A 21,325-nucleotide genomic window follows, 5' to 3' on the forward strand; every position below is an offset into this window, starting at 1 on the left:
CATGCTACTTTTATTTATTTATTGAAGTTATACCTCGCCTTTTCTCCAAGGTGCTCAAAGTGACATATATATATTTTTTAATAAAATATTTATTATAGTTTTACAAAATGAAAAAAGAAAAATACAAATACAAATAAAAAACAGTTCCATCTTTCCATTACATTCTTTCATTTACTTAATTTCCGGACCTCCTCTAACCTCCCTTTTTGTATTCCAGTTTAATTTGTCAGTTCAGCAAATCCTTCCCCTCTTTGCTTATCCTAATCTTTAATCTTAAAATAATGTAACATTAGATTTTTGCTTATTAATAGCCCATTTTTTCATACTCCTTATAGCATTATAGCTAAAAAACCACATAACTTTCAATCCAACATCATTCTAACATTCATTAATTTTGCAGTATTTCTGTAAATAGTCTTTAAATTTCTTCCAATCTTCTTCCACCGACTCTTCTCCCTGGTCTCAGATTCTGCCGGTCATTTCTGCCAGTTCCATATAGTCCATCACCTTCATCTGCCATTCTTCCAGGGTGGGTAGGTCTTGTGTCTTCCAATACTTTGCGATAAGTATTCTTACTGCTGTTGTGGCATACATAAAAAAAGTTCTGGTCCTCCTCTACCCCTTCCTCCTCCTGCTCCTGCTCTTTCTCACAACAACTCCATAGTGTAGGTTAGCCTGAGAGACTAGGGCTGGCTGAAGGTCACCTAGTAAGCATCATGGCTAAGTGGAGGTTTGATCTCTGGTCTCCCAGGTCCTATTCCAGCACTCTAATGAGGTCCAGCTCTGAGGGCCTTCTGGCAGTTCCCTCATTGCAAGAAGCAAAGCTACAGGGAATCAGGCAGAGGGCCTTCTTGGTAGTGGCGCCCGCCCTGTGGAACACCCTCCCATCAGATGTCAAAGAGATAAACAACTACCTGACATTCAGAAGACATCTGAAGGCAGCCCTGTTCAGGGAAGTTTTTAATGTGTGACATTTTAGTGTATTTTTTTTGTCTTTGTTGGAAGCCACCCAGAGTGGCTGGGGAAACCCAGCCAGATGGGTGGGGTACAAATAAATTATTATTATTATTATTATTATTATTATTATATCAATAAACACACTGGCTGCCTTTGACATCCTTTTAACTGAAGATGCCAGGAATTGAACTTGGAACCTTCAGCTTGCAAACTAGGTGCTATACCCACTGAGCTATGACCTTTCCATGGGGATAAAATAGCCCTAGAAGAGTACATAAGGCTTCTATTGAACACTGACCAGCTTTAGATGAGTACCTGCCTTTTCTTATCTACCTTACAGGATTTCTCACAGTAGGAAATATATCCACTTAGCAATGAGTTCCCCAAATTACTGACAACCAATCATTCTTCCCCAAGCAGCCATTTTTAGTGGTAAATATTTTAAGCATACAAAGCAAATGAATAGGTTTCCTTAATAAAATGATTAATACAGAAAGGCCTAGCTGGCTATGCATAATTCATTGGCAGGGAACAATGGGGAATTAGACTTTTACTCGCCGTCTCTACAAAGACAATTATGGGGGCTGTATAACTATTTTGCCTTTACCTGAATCTCGGGACTTGACTTTCATCAAACGCGAAAGAAAGGAAATGAACTCATCTAAGTGAATCGTGATGGCCTGTGTGCTGTGCAGGGTTCCTAGGAAGGCAGGAAGAGATATTTGTTTCTGACTATGCGCTCCTTACTCGTAAGGAGAGGTTAAGTAGAAATAAAAGGTTTGGATCCAGGCTGGTGGCAAGCAGCGCGCCTGGTAAGTGTTATCTCAAGAAATCCCATGGGGCAGCGTCCAACTCAGTTACACTCAGAGTCAACTAACTGAAATGAACAGAGCTGTGTCCATTAATGTCGTTGAATCCAGGACTAGGGCTGGATACAGCCATTGAGGCTGAAGTGCCTACAGCTGCCAAGTCATCCCATTCCAAGGCTATCAATGGTCTACCTCCACTGCTGGAGCCAGTAATGCTTTGAAATACCAGTTGCTGGAAACCACAGAAGGGGAGGAAGGGCTCTTGTGCCAAGGTCTTGCTTTGGGACTTCCCACAGGCATCTGATTGGCCACTGAGCAAGAGCTATAGCTGAGTATTTGGTGGAAAACCCATCCAGCAGGTATTCGAATTCAGCTATCTGGGAATTACATTCCATCATAGGCTTCTCTGGTCCACGCACCATGCAATGGCGGTGAATGCCAGTAAGATGTCTATGCAGGCCATAATGCATTTTTTCATAACAAGAGGTAATTCACATATCAGACCTCCTTTGGGGAAGGTTCTCAGCCAGGGTGGAAGGAGAAAGAACTTTCCCATGTGAAGACCACCTGGTGGAAACCCGTACACATATGGTTCTTAATTGTAAACTATATGCTGATCTCCATCAGCAATTTCTAGATCAACTCTGTATCCCCAAATGGAAACCAGAGTTGGAGGACATACATTTTCTATTACTGGGGAATGATCAGGAGCTCACCAGGTTAGTGACTAAATATCTCTGTTTGGTTTTTTGTCATTGAAATACACTGCAGACGTCTGATCTTCCTGGAGACCTAGAGATGTGATGATAGACTGCTCTGCCTCCTTTCTTTTAGCAAGTGTTTTGTGCCACTGGGGAAGTGGTAATTCTGTATTGATTTGTTTTGGATGTTTGCATGTGATGCCAATAAAAGGTTTGATGATGATGATGATTGGCCACTGTGAGAACAAGATGCTGGGCTAGATGGGCCATTAGCCTGATCCAGCAGGCTCTTCTTATGTTCTAATGGGACGCGGGTGGCACTGTGGTCTAAACCACTGAGCCTCTTGGACTTCCCGATCAGAATGTCAGTGGTTCAAATCCCACAATGGGGTGAGCTTCCGTTGCTCTGTCCCAGCTCCTGCCAACCTAGCAGTTTGAAAGCATACCAGTGCAAGTAGATAAATAGGTACCACTACAGAGGGAAGGTAAACAGCATTTCCATGTGCTCTGGTTTCCGTCACTGTGTCCTGTTGCACCAGAAGTGGTTTAATCATGCTGGCCACATGACCTGGAAAACTGTCTGTGGACAAATGCTGGCTCTCTTGGCCTGAAAGCAAGATGAGACTCCATAGTCGCCTTTGGCTAGACTTAACCGTCCAGGGGTCCTTTACCTTTACCTTTTTTCTTATGTTCTTAGGTGGCGATAGCTTTATCTGTGAATAACACAAGGATGCCTCCCTGCTTGACTTACCATGCAAGGAAGGCAAATCTGCATGGGTCTTTGGAAGAGTCATGTGCATTATGAATGTTAGAAATTCAGACTCAAATCTTCCCTTCAGAGGCAGTTTTAGGGTAGGTGTGACCAGTTCGACTGCACTGGGCGTCATGCTTCAGGGGCCCCCACAACAATGCTGCAATAGAACAAAAATGCTCTAAGCTCAGACTCCATTTTTTAAGGCAGGCTTATTATGTTTTAGTAACTCAATTACCATTTTAAACCTGCATCAACAAAGCTGCTGTATCTGTTACTCTTCAATGAGTATTCAGAGGGAGTCAATGATATTTTTATCTTTTTCAAACCTGTTTGTGTGGTTATTGTTTTAAGCAGGAGGAAAGGGGGCAATACCAAGAAAAAAATCTAGTCTGCCTTAAAGCATCCTGGATTACTTAAACTAAAAGGATAACACTCGCTAATCTAAGCTTCCCTTTCAAAGTGCGCAGTTTGCAGACTTAGCATATAGACTAAGAGAACAAGAAGAACATACGTTTAGAGAAGAGTAGAAAACGTTTATTGAATACATGGGGGGAAATTGTGTACACTTGAAAACGCTGGCAGCATTAAGATAAATTCAACAGTGTAAATAAGTTTTGATGGATGTAATAATGGAATACTGAATGTTATAGTTTTTGTAAAATATGCAGGGATTTAGGAAATGCAAAATGAACCATGGAAAGAGAAGAAGGGAAGTCATTGATATTTTAAGATTGTTTAATTGAATATTCTAAATTGTAAAACAGAAAATTTAATAAAAAATCATACACACAAACGGTGCAAAGGGAGGGCACTCTGCTGAACATGTGAGAAAGGAAGGATAATATCTAATAAATTTTTCCAGGTATAAAACACCCCCATGTATAAGACACCCCCTATTTTGGGGGACTCCAAATTAAGAGAACACCCCCTCAGCACTACCCGTGTATAAGACGAGCCTCAATTTTAAAACTAATTTTTTGGTAAAAAACCAAACCCCTAGTCTTATACATGAAAAAATACGGTATATTCTCTCCTCGCCTCTAAAATCACATCCCAACAAGATTGTGCAGGGAGGGTGGGCATCAATAATTTTGGCTTTTTCCTGGCTGGAATGCACTTGCTACATAGAGGCCAGTGTCACCTAGGCTGTTCCGCTCACTTCTGCATCTGTCCCTGCCCCCTTTTTGCCCTAGAGATGCTCACCTTTGCCTCTGTCTCCCAGAACATTGTCCATGAGGGAGTTCATCCCTTAGCCTGGAAGATGTTCCCAGCCCCTGGTATAAACTAACTGGCAGTAGACCTCAAAGGTCTCAGGCTTTTGTAGTCTTTTGTAGTTCTACCTGGAGAGGCTGGGGATTGCACCTGGGACTTTTGTGTGCAGAGGACAGTTTGTGTAGGCAGAATAGAGAGAAATGACTAGTTGACTAGTTCAATTACTAGAGGGAAGGGCAAGTAGCGCAGTGGTAGAGCATCATGTATGCAGAAAGCTACAGCGATAACAGACTTTGGGTTTGCAAATTTCAGCGGCACCCTGTGGGATGCTAAAATTTGGTGCTCCTCACCTCTCACGTTCTATTCTACAGTATTCATGGAGCGCCCCTGCAGCACAGCACCCAGTGACATTGCACCAGTTGTGCCACCGTAAAACTGTGGGATATAACATAAGCAGTCAAGTACAACACTTCCTGTTTGCCCAGAGTGGACACACACGGGGATGTTACTCTAGCCAGGAGGACTTCCTGTCCCACCTGGTCTGTGTGTGACCAGGTAGATGGGACCCCTGTAAAAGGGCCAGTCACTCAGCCATCCTCCTCTTTTGCTGCTCTCTTCTGATACTGATGTATTTTGCTGTCTGCTGGCTCTCAGCCAGCAACACATGGGCTCATTCCCATATAATAATAAAAATAAAATAATAATAATAATAATAATATTTCTTTATACCCCGCCCTCCCCAGCCAAGGCTGGGCTCAGGGTGGCTGAACTCAAACTCTTGTTTGTAACTACAAGCTAAAGCCTGCCTTCAGGGAACCTACTGTGAACTGAATGTGAGTAAACTTCTTATCATTACTTTTAAAGAAGACTGTTGTGTCTTTATTCTTTTTAAGAGGGATAAAAAAAGGGGAATTTACCAGGAACGAGCCCAATCTGGACAAAGCCAGACTGGATTTCTTAAGTCAAGAGATTCAAAAGAATCTACCAACTGACTTCCTGCAATATACTGGGGAATGTACTCTGCAATTGGCTCACTAGTATAAGTGAGGAAGGATAATATTTAAACAATATATCCTCTCCTACTATCCACAATGGGATGCGGGTGGCGCTGCAGGTTAAACCGCAGAGCCTAGGACTTGCCGATCAGATGGTCGGCAGTTCGAATCCCCGCGACGGGGTGAGCTCCCGTTGCTCGGTCCCTGCTCCTGCCAACCTAACAGTTCGAAAGCACGTCAAAGTGCAAGTAGATAAATAGGTATCGCTCTGGCGGAAAGGTAAACGGCATTTCCATGTGCTGCTCTGGTTCACCAGAAGCGGCTTAGTCATGCTGGCCACATGACCCGGAAGCTGTACTCCGGCTCCCTCAGCCAATAAAGCGTGATGAGCGCCGCAACCCCAGAGTCGGTCACGACTGGACCTAATGGTCAGGGGTCCCTTTACCTTTACTATCTACAACATTCCCACAAATAGCTTGGAGGTAGAGCACCATGTGTGCAGAAAGCTCCAGCAATGGTAGATTTTGGCTTCGCAAATTTCAGCAGTACCCTGTGCGATGCTAAAATTTGGTGCTTCCCACCTCTCGCACTCCATTCTACAGCATTGATGGGGTACCCCTGCAGCACAGCACCCAGTGCCATTGCACCAGTCGTGCCACCCTAAAACCACCTCGGGCTCTGGGTTCGAACTCCTGCCTCCCTAGGTAGGGCCAAGAGAGAACACTGTCTGAAATCCTGGAGAGTCACTGCCAGTCAGAGTAGACAGTACTGATCCAGATGGACCAAGGGGGTGAGTCAGTACAGGGCAGCTTTTTTATGTTCCAGTAGCATAAGCAAGTAGAAAGAGGTAGGAATAAAAGCAGCAATATCTGCCAGAGTGCTTGAACTCACTCGACAAATCAGACCTCTTGAATTAAGCAAAACACTTAGCTCAGCAGTTAGCTAAATATGTTTTACATGGTCAGTGCAGTTTTTTTTTAAAAAAATAATAATGATAGGTTAGCAGCATAATGGATATTGGGTAAAATTGTCCAGGGGAATAGAATTTGCAAATGGCACACAAACACCAATAAATGTCTTCACAGCGCTTGACTTGGTATACATAGAATCCAGTTCATTTTTCTAAAAGTGAAAGTATCTCTGCCACATACTTTGGAAAGACTCCGATCCTATGTCGCTTTTCTAGGAGCAAGTCCAATGGAAATAAAATATTTTTCACTGGCAGGGATGGCCCCAACAAGTTAGGGAGGAGTGAGAAGGCTACAAAAGGAGGGGGAGGACAAGGAGATTTCAGAAGGTGGCATCCTGTCTTTGGCAGCACAATGTGTTACACCCAGCCCTCAGGACTGGTCCACCCTTGAGACAAAGTGAGACGACTGCCTCAGGCAGCAAGATCCACAGGGGCAGCAGGTCCCCATATAGATCTTTATTTCCCACGCCTCCTGATCTTGATGTAGATCTTCATTCAGCCATTCTTCCCTGGTGGAGAGGAAGACACCATGTTGTGGTTTGCCTTGGGCACCAAAAAGCCTTGAACAGCCCTGGAGCACAAACAAGCATGAAGCGAGGGCAAAACTCCTTTACCACTGTTTCTTTATCTTAAATATTCAACTTATATCCCTACATTCCTCCCAAAGGGCACCAAATGATGTTCTGCAGTAACTGCTATTCAGAGACAGCTTGAGTGAAAGCCATTGAAATGGTGGTTCAGGTGGCAGGGTATTTTTTATTATTATTATTATTATTATTATTATTATTATTATTATTATTATTATTTCAGTTTATATACTGGCCTTTATACAAAGATCCCAGGGTGGTGTACAACACTGAAAACATAATTTACATAGCATAATAAAAAAAACCACAGAAAATAAATCCTAATAATTGCCCAAACGCATTTAAAAGTGTGGATGTACCATCACTGAAGCAGTCAAACACAACATTTCCTGTTGCCTAGAGTGGACACAAAAGGGAATGTAGCTCCAGACAGGGAGGACTTCCTGTCATACCTGCCCTGGAACATCCCCCCCCCCCGTGTGTGACCAGGTAGATGGGTGTGACCCTAGCAGACCCTACAAAAGGGCTAGCCAAGCAGCCATCTTCCTCTTTTCTGGCTGTTAGCCAGGAGCACATGGCTCACCCTTACAGAAGATGGAAGGCACAAGGTAGAAAGTCTGAGGCCTAGCTCAGACTTCTTTTCTCTACAAATGTAACTGTAACCACAAGAAAAAAGCCTGCCTTCAGAATACTAACTGTGAACTGAATGTAAGTAAACTGTACTCTTACTTTTAAAGAAGATTGTCGTGTTATTATTTTTAAGAGGGAAAGAAAAGAGGAAACCTACCAGAAACAAGCCAGACTGGATTGCTCAACTTGAATGATTCTAATGAATCCATCAACTTTCTTCCAGCAATCTGCAAGGGAATGTGCTCTTCTGCTTGTTCACTAGCGTGAGTGAGGAGGGATAATATTCAATCAATATATCCTCTCCTACCTTCCTCAACATTCCCAGAAAAAGGTCATAGAAGGTTTACGGGCCAAAGGCATAGGTAAAGACCTGTAATGATGGCCCTAGGTGAGCCTTTCTGGGGAAAGCATTCCACAGATGGGGAGCCACCACAAAAAGGCCCGTTCTCGTGTTGTCACCTTCTGAACCTCTCAGAGAGAGGGGACACAGAGAAGGGACTCAGGTGATTATTGCAATTACCTATTGCAGCCACAAGCCCTACGCTTGGCTTACCTGGTATACAAGTACAAATTTGCCTTTGAGGGCCAGACTAAAATGGGACATCAGATGTCTTTGCATTTAACATCTATGATTTTTAAAATACAGATAGGTTTGTTATGGGCAGAGGCTGATAATTATCTGCATCACCAATGAGGGGGTTTCCTCCCAATGCAAATACCAGCTTCAGAGGAAAGCTTTTCCTCAAGACTGCAATGATTAAATTCTCTCTCCATGCCTGATGCAATAATTATCAGCCCCCTGACCGCATGGGAGTTGTTTCATTATTTTTAAACATGTATGCTAAGTGCAAATACACATTTAGGCTGCAATCCTATATATGCTTATTTATGCTTAAGTTCCTTTAAAGTGAATAGAGCTTAATTCTAAATGGATATGTATAGGATTGCAATGTTAACATTGCATCTAGTTTGGCCCTGAATTAGGATAGATCAGAGATTCTAACAACTTAATTACAGCAGGGAGCTTGAAACTTTTGCAGATCTAAGGATCCGGTAATCTACCACTAGGTCCTGAGCTACTACTTTTATTCCTAGCCAACAACAACCCTTTGCAAATAATAACAACCTTTTCCCATTAATAATAAGGTGCTGGGGTGGGGGCAGAATAGTTAAGATATAAATTAACACCCTCAAGTTGTTTTTCTTGAAGTTCATCTTCCTTAAAAATATTGCAACCTCATCAATGAAAGACCTCAAGTGCTCTGAACATTTGAATTCAAAGTGACTTGATTCAATTTCGAAGACATCTTGCAAGGAAAATGTAGGAAAGTGTGTTTTGCTCCCCCTGCTGGCTCCTTCTCAGAAGTTCACCTTCCTGACTAACATCACAAATGCTCATTAACAGATATGTGTGGGGAGTTCATTTCTGAAACATGGTCTGGGAGGTGGGCTGGAGGGGAATCTGCACCGTTGCTGGTTTTTCTTTATTTAAAAAATGTTCACTGTAAAGTGGGCTAGAACTGGCCAGACGTGTCCAACTAAATTCCACCTACAGTAGCCACATTAATTTCAACGGGTCAAAAATGAGTCTTTTTGGGAAAGGACAAAGGCTGCAATTCTGACCCCTTAAAATCAATGGGAATTCTGCTATTGACTTCACAATTATTTTATTCATATTCCACCTTTCCTCCATGCTGAAACAATGAAGGTAACATAGGAATGTCAGAACCTACCTTATACACAGTCAGATCAATGGCCCATTTAGCTTGGCTCAGTATTGCCTACACTGGCTGGCAGCGACTCTCCAGAATTTCAGAGAAGAACCTTTCCCAACCCTGCCTGGAAGATGCTGGGGGATTGAACCTGCGACCTTCTGCAAGCAAAACACTGAACTTGGCCTTTCCATATGATGGGGTGGCCATACAATGACATGCTTAGCAATTGGATGGCCACAGAGCACAGGGATTTCAGAGAGGGCATTCTCCCAACTCTAACCAGAGGTGCCAGGGATAGAAACAGAGGTCTGTAGAATGTGGCATTGCCAGTGAGTTTCTCCGAAGAAGAAGAAGAAGAAGAAGAAGAAGAAGAAGAAGAAGAAGAAGAAGAAGAAGAAGAAGAATAGTAGTAGTAGTAGTAGTTTGGATTTGATATCCCGCTTTATCACTACCTGAAGGAGTCTCAAAGCCGCTAACATTCTCCTTTCCCTTCCTCCCCCACAACAAACACTCTGTGAGGTGAGTGGGGCTGAGAGACATCAGAGAACTGTGACTAGCCCAAGGTCACCCAGCAGCTGCATGTGGAGGAGCAGGGAAGTGAACCTGGTTCACCAGATTACAAGTCTACTGCTCTTAACCACTACACCACACTGGCTCTCCTGGGTTCCTGGGCAACGGTGGCTGGTGCTTATTAGGTTAGAAGGCAGGGAGGTCAGCAGTAGGTGAAGCCTGAGCCAATGGCAGGTGGAGCCAATAAATTCTACTTGTGTCCCCATTCTTCTCCCCTCTGAGATCTACAAGGGCAAAACTGAGACTTACGGAGAAGGCAGCTGATGGGCAGTTATGTGTTGGAAGACAAGCAGGTGAAATTGGAGGAATCAAGAGTAAGGTTGGTGGGGCAGTGGCCCATTTGCCCCAATGGACCAGCCTCTGCTGCTTCAGCAACACTCCTGCATCATTGCCTCCAGATCATGGCTTGGTATGGCAACTAAAATGATAAAAGAAAGGAACAAAGCCCATTCATTCCCTCCAGTGTTTTGCAAACAGTGGAGCACGGGTGGGAGGAGATATTAATAATTTCTTGAGGATATGTATTGTTTTAATTTTTAATCTCATCACGTGGAAACATCACTAGTTGAGTGGATTAAAGGTGGATTTTCAAGTAAAGCGGAGTCCTGCACATTAGTAAGCTGCGGTGTGCATGGAGGGACTGTGTGTTGCATGCAGGTAAATTCCAGAGTCTGCCCTGCATAGTTTGCAAGGTACATCAAACTTCTCTTTCTTAGATGTCCCTCAAGGTACACAATTTTCTCAAGTCTCAAAGATGAGCATTTGCTGCAACCTCCATTGAGTCACTTTACATTGCATTCTGTAGTCTCCATCATATTATATTGTTGTTGTTTAGTCGTTTAGTCGTGTCCAACTCTTCGTGACCCCATGGACCAGAGCACGCCAGGCACTCCTGTCTTCCACTGCCTCCCGCAGTTTGGTCAGACTCATGCTGGTAACCTCGAAAACACTATCCAACCATCTCGTCCTCTGTCGCCCCCTTCTCCTTGTGCCCTCCATCTTTCCCAGCATCAGTGTCTTCTCCAGGGAGTCTTCTCTTCTCATGAGGTGGCCAAAGTACTGGAGCCTCAGCTTCACAATCTGTCCTTCCAGTGAGCACTCAGGGCTGATTTCCTTCAGAATGGAGAGGTTTGATCTTCTTGCAGTCCATGGGACTCTCAAGAGTCTCCTCCAACACCATAATTCAAAAGCATCAATTCTTTGGCGATCAGCCTTCTTGATGGTCCAGCTCTCACTTCCATACATCACTACTGGGAAAACCATGGCTTTAACTATACGGACCTTTGTTGTCAAGGTGATGTCTCTACTTCTCAAGATGCTATCTAGGCCTGTCATTGCCCTTCTCCCAAGAAGCAGGCGTCTTTTAATTTCGTGGCTGCTGTCACCATCTGCAGTGATCATGGAGCCCAAGAAAGTAAAATCTCTCACTGCCTCCATTTCTTCCCCTTCTATTATTATATTATATTATATTATATTATATTATATTATATTAGCAGACTCCAATCCGACGAATAGTTTCTGTTTGTATTCTTCGTCCACTTTGAGTCTCTCCTGAGTCCTCTAGCATTTCTTTTGTTGATTTATGCTGTTTGTTGACTATAAAAAAATCAATGAAAATCATTTTTTAAAAAAGAATTGTCTGAATATTCTGTGTGTATGTTTCCCCTGTAAAGCAATTACACAATGGTTTCCATACACGGGAATAATATCCGAATTTTATCATCCTCCAGCATTTTTGCATTTTCATGCCTCTTGTTGTTGCTGTTGGATTGCGGGGGGGTTGTTTACAAAACAAGGGACCACTGATGGATACAGGTGCACCCTTACAGCAAATACAGTATACTGAATGTTACCAAGCTGTGACTTTTAACATTGCTGCCTTGAAATTGTATGTCTTATTGACAAATTGTATCTTATAAAATTATCTGGAGAGAGAGAGAGAGAGAGAGAGAGAGAGAGAGAGAGAGAGAGAGAGAACAATTGCTGTAAATTGTTTTGGAGACTCTGAGGTTTAATCTGAAGTTAAGCTAGTTTATGGTAATTCTGATTTTTCTTATTTTATATTACTGATGTTTGTTATATTGTTACTTTGTTTGTATTTAGGTACATTTCAATGGAATGACATGTCATAGCCTTTGGCTAGCACAATAAACTTATTGAATGAATGAATGAAAAAAATATCTTTCACAGCTGGTGTTCAAAAACCAAATCTGACCTATTGATTTATTTTTTAATTTAAAAATTCAGATTTTGAACTCTGAAATGTTGCCAGATTTGGAATGTGTGGAAATTTGTTTCCTGTCTGTGCTGATTCATGAATTATATAGTTGTCTCTGAGAGAGGGGATAAGATCTCACATCATCTCACTGTGCAAAGAAGTGGGAATGTATAGGAATGTGGTAGATCCTGTGTGTTTCAGCTGCATTTTGCTTGTTGGGCCTGATTCAGCTCTAGAACTGTTTGCAACTAGCTGTTTTTCAATAAGCACCAGGTGTGTGTTTGTGTGTGTGTGTGTGTGTGTGTGTGTGTGTGTGTGTGTCTGCCACACTGCACAAAAACCAGGCAGCTTTTAACCCACAGATAATGTTGCTATTTTTTAGATTCCTTACCTGCCCTTTACCATTAGGTCCCAGGTTGGGTTACATTGTAAAAATGCAATATTAAAATCAGTTTTAAAATTAAGCATGGATCCTGTGGATTTAAACAGTGTGACTGTGTGCAGAAGGGGCGGGGAAACTTTTTGTGATGTAGTTGAATGGGGCAGAAATGTTATGGGCATTTTAATGTACTCAGTTGCTGCGCGAGGTGGGAATGTGAAGGTGCGAATGTGGGTTAGACAGAATATGTATCTTGCAGAAAACTGAGTTAGCCCACAATATTTTGGCACCTAAGGCTTAAGTTAGCTTGTCCCTTAAGCATCAGAAAGAAGACCCATGGACCAGAATGGATTTCACACCCTAAGTGAGTTTGCTTAGGACTGTGTAACTTCAAAGATCTGCAATGAAAAGCATCACTTTCTCTGATGCCCATCACAGCTTCCTTCCCAGAAGAGGCATTCTGCCTCCTCTCTCACACAGAATGCCTCCTTTAAGTTAATACTCACCAAGTGCAGTTTTTATAAGTTTTTCTACACACACACACACACACACACATGTCTGTTGCCTGCTTAATAGCGGACACCTTGTAAAGTGCTGAATCGATTCAAAATATTTTCAGCCAGTTAAACATTGCACTCCTGCTGGAAATCCAAACAGCAGATATACGGTAATATTTAACCAGTGCTATTTTTCTTAAAAAAAAGAGATGCCGGAACTCACCATGAGAACATCCCTTGTTCTCTTAGAACGGTGTCCACCTGAGAGGCGCCAGAACTGAGTTCCGGTGAGTTCTGGGTGAATAAAAGCCCTATATTTAATCATAATAACTTGGCAATTTGCTACCTTTCTAAATGGTGACCCAAATCTACAGCCTGAGCAACTCACATCCTTCTGACTCATGGTCAGCCCTGGCTAACCCTGGCCAAAAAAACAACAACAACTCTGTACACAGGAATGAGAAACTGAATGGAGTCGGGTTTTGCACTATGAAAAAAACCCACAAGAATGGAGGTGGGGGGGTGACAGAGTGGCAGAAGTAAATGCTCCCTTCTTTGGCCCAGGCGCTGTGCCAGTACCGCTTCCTGCCTGGGCTGGGCCGTGCCAAGTCCAGCCGTTCTTCGGGAAGAAGAAGGAGCTATTTGCTTTGGCCATGGAGTTTATCATTGTGGATTATTCACCTCCTGAGCGGGCTTCCTCCCCGCTTTCTTTCTTTTTTCTTTCTTTCTTTCTTTCTTTTCTGTGTGGTGGTGGGGAGAGGTGGCCTTGAAAGGCCTCAATGGCTGGGAATACCATTCTAATGACAGGGAAGCACAGCTTATTTAGAAGATGAAAAGAGGCTTGTGGTCTCATAGCAGCGCCTCACAGCCCTCAAAGAAGGTGCTCTAATGATGAGGGTGAGAGGCAGGGAAGGCCTAAAACAAACTCCAAAAGGAGAGCAAATAAAGCAGCCAGGAGCTTAAGATATATTAAATTACCCTGATTAGGAATTTAGGCAAGGCTCGAGGCTGCTGGAGAGGCCGGGGGGGGGGGGACACGCCAGGGGACGCCATTCATTGCTGGGGAGCGGGGGTCAGGAGGTCGCAGGAGTTCACAGGAGCTGCCTCCATTCTTATGTTAAGAGAGGGAGTGGAACAACTCCAGGCCCAGGGAAAGAGAAGAGAAAAACCCTTGGCAATCATTTTGGGCTCTCTGTTTGCAAGGCGAGAGAAGCACTCTAGCTAATTGCCAAGCGGCGTCTTCCCAGTGCCTCAAGGAGGGCAGTTCTAATAAGCCTTTGGGAGATCAGACCCCAAAGGTAGAGACTTGGAGAGAAGGGGGTTTGGCAGAGGCAGCTTTCAGGACAGCCAAGTTCCAGGACTTTCCCAGGGGTAGGCAAACTGGACAGGACTCTCTGGTCTGGAATCAGAGGCAAACACATCTACTGTTAAGAATGGTGCATTTTTCAATTCTTGGATACCCTACCTATATACATGGGCTAGCTCATTCCTGGCTCTATTCTCTCATACCTTCCTTGGGTTTTTTTATTCCTCCCCCCCCCCCCCGCTTCATGTCCAGTGCAATCTTTTACATGTCGGCTCAGGAGTGAGCCCCAATGAGATTTCAATGGGTAAGTGTTGTATTATTGCAGGCTTGCTTGTTTCGAAAATCTATATACAAACTGGCCCTTTAACATTAAAAATATATATTTTGGGATGGCCTGTGAACTTTTGAACCAGCACACATTTTTCTTTTTCTTTAAAAGGTTTGTTTTCCTTATTGTTATCCTACCTGTCAAATACATATATATATTATACTCAAACTCAAATAAATTATCAAAATGGTTTTGTTTTTAAAGTACATTTAATATCAGAATTAGCATAACTTAATCAGGCAACAGGGTGTGTGTTTTTAAAAAAAATAAGAATGATTTTTAAAAATGCTTATAATTCTAAATGCTTATAGTTACTGCAGCTGGCAATCACTTTCTTAAAAGAGGCATTCTTTCATGAGGGGATGCCTCTTCTATGACAACACTTCCTATGACACATACCTTTATCATCTAAAAAGCAAAGGAAGTAATATATATATATATATATATATGTATACACACACACACACACACACACACACACATATATACATACAGTGGTACCTTGGGTTAAGTACTTAATTCATTCTGGAGGTCCGTTCTTAACCTGAAACTGTTCTTAACCTGAAGCACCACTTTAGCTAATGGGGCCTCCCGCTGCCGCTGCACTGCCAGAGCACGATTTCTGTTCTCATCCTGAAGCAACGTTCTTAACCTGAAGCACTATTTCTAGGTTAGCGGAGTGTGTAACCTGAAGCGTATATAACCCGAAGTGTATGTAACCCGAGGTACCATTGTATATATATATATATATAAGCTTCAGAAATAATGCTTTTACCAATATGCAGCAAAACACAGGGATGCAGGAAGCTGCCTTATATCATTGGTCCACCCAGCTCCACATTGTAAGCACTGACTGGCAGCCACTCTCCAGGGTTTCAGGCAGGGAACACTCCTAGCCCTGTCTGGAGATGCCAGGGATTGAAGCTGGAGCCTTCTGCTTCCATCGCAGTTGCTCTGCCACTGAGCTATGTGGCCCATCGACCTGAAAGAGGGGCATGTGGAGGCATACAGCATGGAGCCCCTCCCTTCCAGTACTGTCAAGCTGCAGAGGAACCAACCCCCACGGCAGGTTGCCAGGAACAGATAAGACAAGGAAAAGTCCTTACCATCTACTTTTTATTCAGTATTTACAGAGAGAGGCTTGAGAATGCAGCCTCTTTGAATTATGGCGTTGTCCCGAGTCAATCTCCACTCCCCTTCTCTCCCACTTCCTCACTCGTCATCTCTTCTACGGGTGGCGCTGAGGGCCCTTTGCTTCTGAGCCCTTCGCTCTCCTACTTTTAAGGCTCGCCGGCTCCTGGGAGATGCTGGGTCTGGAACACTTTCTAGTGATAGCATATCAGCCAGCTGCTCTGGCTCTGGCTCCTCCTCCTCTCCCATTTATTTCCCAGCTATCCCCCTCATCTTCCTCTGAGCTGCGACCTCCCTCAAACCCCTGTTGTAATTCTGAACTGTCTTCCTCTTCTCTGGAAAGGTCAGGCTGGTCTCCACCATTCCTCCTCTGCCCAGTCCCTGACAAGTATTGATGTTGCTACTGCTTACTTACATGGGATGTGACTGGGCTTTTAGTGTTGCAGATCCAGCTTTTCACCCACTTTTTCTTGCTAATCTTAATGCCTGGAAAACCCACCTCCAAACCCACCTCTTCCCTGAAGCCACTGAAAAATTGCTTTATCCCAGTCACCAACTGGGGGGGAATCCAGAGTATATGTTTCTGCATCTGCTGGTGTTCAATTCTGGTTACCCATAACTCTTTCCTTTCCCTCTCTTCTTCTCCCACCTCTTCTTGTTGAAACTGTAGATAGTAAGCTCCTTGGGGCAGGGACTTGTATCTTGACTTTATGGTAATTTCCTCAAGCTCTTTAGTAGTATGAATTAATGGGCTATTTAAGAACTGGTCCCTGAGTTTGCTTTCTCACCTCTTCCCTCCCAATCCCCTTTTCCTTTTATGTGGTGTATTTTACCTTTTAAGCCTCTAGGAGGGACTGTCTTGTACGTAATTGATTTCATATAAGCTTCTCTGGGTGCTTTTCCAACTTTAAAGAAATAGGATTCAAATAAATAAATATAAGAATAATCATTTACCCACCGTGGAAGAGTGGCAGATGCAAGTGATCGACTATATGGAGATGGCAGAAATGACCGGCAGAATCCGTGACCAGGGAGAAGAATTGATGGAAGAGGATTGGAAAAAGTTCAAGGACTATCTACAAAAATATTGTAAAATGTTTGAGTGCTAATATGATGTGGGATGTGAAGGTAACATGGTATTTGGGATATGGTTAAAAGAGTTATGAAAAGAAGAATTTTAAAAAGGAGAAGGGGGGTATGACTAGAATAATATTATGTCAAAGTATACAAGGTGGAGTAAAGGTCCAAGATAAGGGAAATTTGAGACATAATAAGTGGAAATATATAATTATAAATGAGGTTTGAAAGAGGGTTAGAATTTGCTGAATTTGATGGAATAAAGAGGAACACAAAAAAGAGAGATGTGAGGAGGTCAGGACAGAGGGATATGGAATTTTGAAATTTAAAAGTGGATTTTTCTTTTTTCTTCTTTTTTTTCTTTGCTAAGTGTGTATTTTTTTTGTTTTTCTGTTCTTTGTTTTGTTATATCTGATTATTTGATTTATGTGATTTGATGACTTTTATGTTTTGTAAAACCTTAATAAACATTTATTATAAAAAAACAAACAAATAAATATAAGAATAATCAAATTCAGCGTCTGAAGTGTTGATACTTTGTAGCCAATGTGAGGCTACTGAGAAAAAAGAGATTGAGAAAACTCCCAAATCTGAGGTAGAAGAGGGGTTTTTTTGGTGGTGGTAGTGGGAGAAAAAACATTATCCAGACCAAGTTCAACAGTCAAATATGGAATATCTACTACAAAGAAGAAAATGGGAAACTGCAGGGAACAGAATATCCTGAAAAAGGGCATGACTGCCAGTCTGGCATTCTGGAGGAACACTCCATGCTGCAATACTCTGTTGTAGGTCCCATTTTTAACCCTAACCACAGCTGCATACTGCACTTCCCACTAAGACAAACTCCTCTGAATCATAGAATTGTAGACTTGGAAGGGATCTCAAGGGTCATCGGCCCAGTATGCCTGAAGGAGGGTCTCCACCCCCATCGTTCAGCCCGGACACTGAGGTCCAGCTCTGGGGGCCTTCTGGCGGTTCCCTCACTGTGAGAAGTGAGGTTACAGGGAACCAGGCAGAGGGCCTTCTCGGTAGTGGCACCCGCCCTGTGGAACGCCCTCCCATCAGATGTCAAGGAAATAAACAACTATTTGACTTTCAGAAGACACCTGAAGGCAGCCCTGTTTAGGGAGGTTTTTAATGTTTGATCTTTTATTGTGTTTTTAGTATTCTGTTGGGAGTTGCCCAGAGTGGCTGGGGAAACCCAGCCAGATAGGCAGGGTATAACTAATAAATTGTTGTTGCTGTTGTCTAGTCCAATCCCTTGCAGTGCAGGAATCTGAGCTAAAGCATCCATGAAAGATGGCCATCCAACCTCTGCTTAAAGACCTCAAAGGAAGGCGAGTTCCCAACCTCCCGAGGGAGACCAGGAGACCGTTCCACTATTGGAACAGCTCTTACTGTCAGAAAGTTTTTGCTAGTGTTTCATTTGAATCTCCTTTCTTGTAACTTGAAGCCATTGGTGCAAGTTCTACCCTCCAGAGCAGGAAAAAGCAACTTTGCTCCATCTTCCACGTGACAGCTCTTGGGATGGCTATCCTATCTCCTCTCAGTCTTGTGGGAATGTTCAGGGAGGCAGGAGAGGATATATTGTTTAATTATATCCTTCCGAACTTGTATTAACAAGCTCTACAATTTAGCAGAGTAGCATTCCCCTTTTAAACTTTCACAGCAGATAGGTTTGCCAGGCTTGTATAAGCCTCTAAAATAAGTTTCCTGGTAATTCCCCTTTATTCCCTCATAAAAAGAATAGACACGGCACAGTCTTGTATAAAAGTATAAAATAGTTTACTCACACATCCTGTTCACAGATGGATCCCAGAAGGCAGAATTAAGTTACAAAATATATACATGTGGAATCTATCCCATAAGGAGATAATTCCTTTGTCCTCTCTTGGCAGGAAGCCAAGAGCGCATCTCAGGAAGAAGATGTTGCTTCTTCAAGGAATGGAGTCAGAGACAGAGATGGCTGCCTCCCCTGTCCTATTTTGTTACCTGTACAGGTGAGGTCACGCCCACCTCTGGTCACATGTAGAGGAAGTTTGTCCCAGCCCAGGAAGAAACAGGAAGTATGTCCACTCTAGAAATGTTGTATTTGACTGCTCTGTTTCACACCCCACAAGTCTCCTCTTTTTCAGTTGTGAAAAGAGTTGTGAATAATAGTCCAAAACTCAGGTCCTCCAAACTGTGTATTGACACCACCTCATTTTTGTATGTGTATTTAAGTTCCTCCACACCAGGCAGACATGGAAAGAGTTAAGAAGAGGCACCGTTGTAAGACAATCCTCCACCTTCGCCACTGGTGGGCAGCTTCTCCTTCAGGAATGTTCAGTGAAAGGCTACAAAGCATGCATAATGGCACTCTTCTCCCTCTTCCCCTCCTTCCCCCCCCTTTTTATTATTTATTTATGCTGGTTGCCGGCAAGGTTAGAACAAGACATTGTCTGGCTCTTTGTAGACAAGGCAGAGCCCTATTCATCGCTCAGTGACAAGCAGAAAATCGGGGAAGAAAGCCCGAAGGAAAACAAGTCATCAACTGGGCCCACATGAACCCACACCTGCAATCAGAGGCGGGCTGCAACAACAAGGCCCCCATTTACAGTAGGTTGGGGTGCTGTCTAGATACACCAAACTGTGCCCCAGGAAACCCATGGGGTTCCTTGGAAACATAGCAGTGATTCCTTAATGGAAAGATCAGTTATGGTGGGTGACTGTCACTGAAAAACAGCTTGCTCGTCACTCTGCCAATCTTCCTTTGAAAGATAGGGTGCTGGGAATGTTTTAGACCAACGACAGAGAAGGGTTGCCATCCTGGCTGGAGCTGATGGGAGCTGTAGCCCAAAAACATCTGGAGGGCCACAGCTCCCCATTTCTGATTGAGATGATGCTGTCAGTTTACATGGATTTACATGGATTTACAAGACCCAGCAGTGATTCCAGTGTAGGGATTAAAGAGTCTATCAATTTCAGTCCTCTCAATTTCTCATTCTTCCAATCTTAAATTCAGTTAGCTGCATTTCTGTGATTTGTTTATTTTACCCTCATGGAAATTCAGCATTTTAGTGCCAATTTCTCCCAATGAACATACTTTTGTATGCATTTTTGACTAATGTACACATTTTTGCAAGTGCTCTTCCCTAATGTAATGCATTGCTTGCTGGGAGAACTGCACTGCAAAATCTGGATAAATGCAAATTACAAATGATGGCTTTGTTTCGGTTCTCATATAGTTTCAGAAAGTATGAATTTGATAGATTCAAATTTAAATACAAATTGCATTTCTCCCCCGTCTTGTTGAGGGAGACCTTGACTACATTAGATGCTAATGCATATACCTCACTTCCTTCAAAATAGAGTTAGCCAAACCTGCTGTGCTTAGGTGCCCTTCTGCTCAGTGGGGCCCTGGACCTCAGCCTCAAAATCCTACCCTCATAGCATCAATCACTCTGTGGTGGTCAAGTGTCAGGAGTGAGCTGGCAGTAAATCACACCATACAAGTTGAAGTTAGCTGTTTATTAACAAGAACACAATCTGCACCGTCTTGGTGTAGTGTCAGGCCTAATGAACACAGCAGCTCTTCCCTGGTAGGTCTTGCCCCATGGATCAGTTGCCAAGACTGAAAATCCCCTCTTCCCCACAGCCATCTAAATCCCCTCCTCTCCAGGGTTTCCGCCAAAGCAATTGGAGACTGTGCCTGCATAAAGCCAACCTTTCCTCCACACTTTTCATGCCTCTTCTGATTCTAGGAGACCGGTGGGAGGGGAGCTTGTCACAACAGGGGGAGGGAGGCATGCATGACTCTTCACCAGCCTGACTCAGCTCTGCCTCTTGGCCTCCCTCCTCCCCTGCTTCAACTTCTGCATCTGATTCTGGACTTCTGTCTGCCACAGATTCTCCCTTCTCACTAAACCCTGTTACCTCTTCAGCTTCTGAGTCCTCCTCTTCCCAGGCATCTCCCTCTTCTCCCTCTGACCACCACTTCCCAGGATCTGAGCCTCCTTCCCTTCACTAGTTCCTCCCACCATTCCTCTGCATCCAACCACTCCATGACATTGAGGGTTCCTTGCAGACAAGTCAACATGGGTACCCTTCTCTCAAAGTAAGGAGTTGGACAAAATACTGGAGAAACAAGGAGACCCATGATTCAGTTCAACTCACAGGAACATGGGAAGCTGCCATATACTGGGCCAAGCTATTTGTCCATGGAACCTAGTCTTCTCTACTCTGACTGGCAACAGCTCTCCAGGTTCTCAAGCAAACTTTCCCCCCACTCACCTCCTACCTCCCATATCCCCCCCCCACTGGGCATTCCAAGGATTGAACTTGGAGTTTCCTGCCCATGAAAAACACACTCTGCCATTGAACTGTGATTTCTCCCCACTAGAAAGACACAAGTGGACCGATATGTGGAGGAGTGCTCCTGTCCAGGGTTCCAGCTAGCCAGTCATGTCCCCTACCAAGATACTCCATTCCATTCCACCAGTTGTCCTGT

This window comes from Podarcis raffonei, chromosome 14 (genome assembly GCF_027172205.1).
Source record: "Podarcis raffonei isolate rPodRaf1 chromosome 14, rPodRaf1.pri, whole genome shotgun sequence".
Classification (NCBI taxonomy): domain Eukaryota; kingdom Metazoa; phylum Chordata; class Lepidosauria; order Squamata; family Lacertidae; genus Podarcis; species Podarcis raffonei.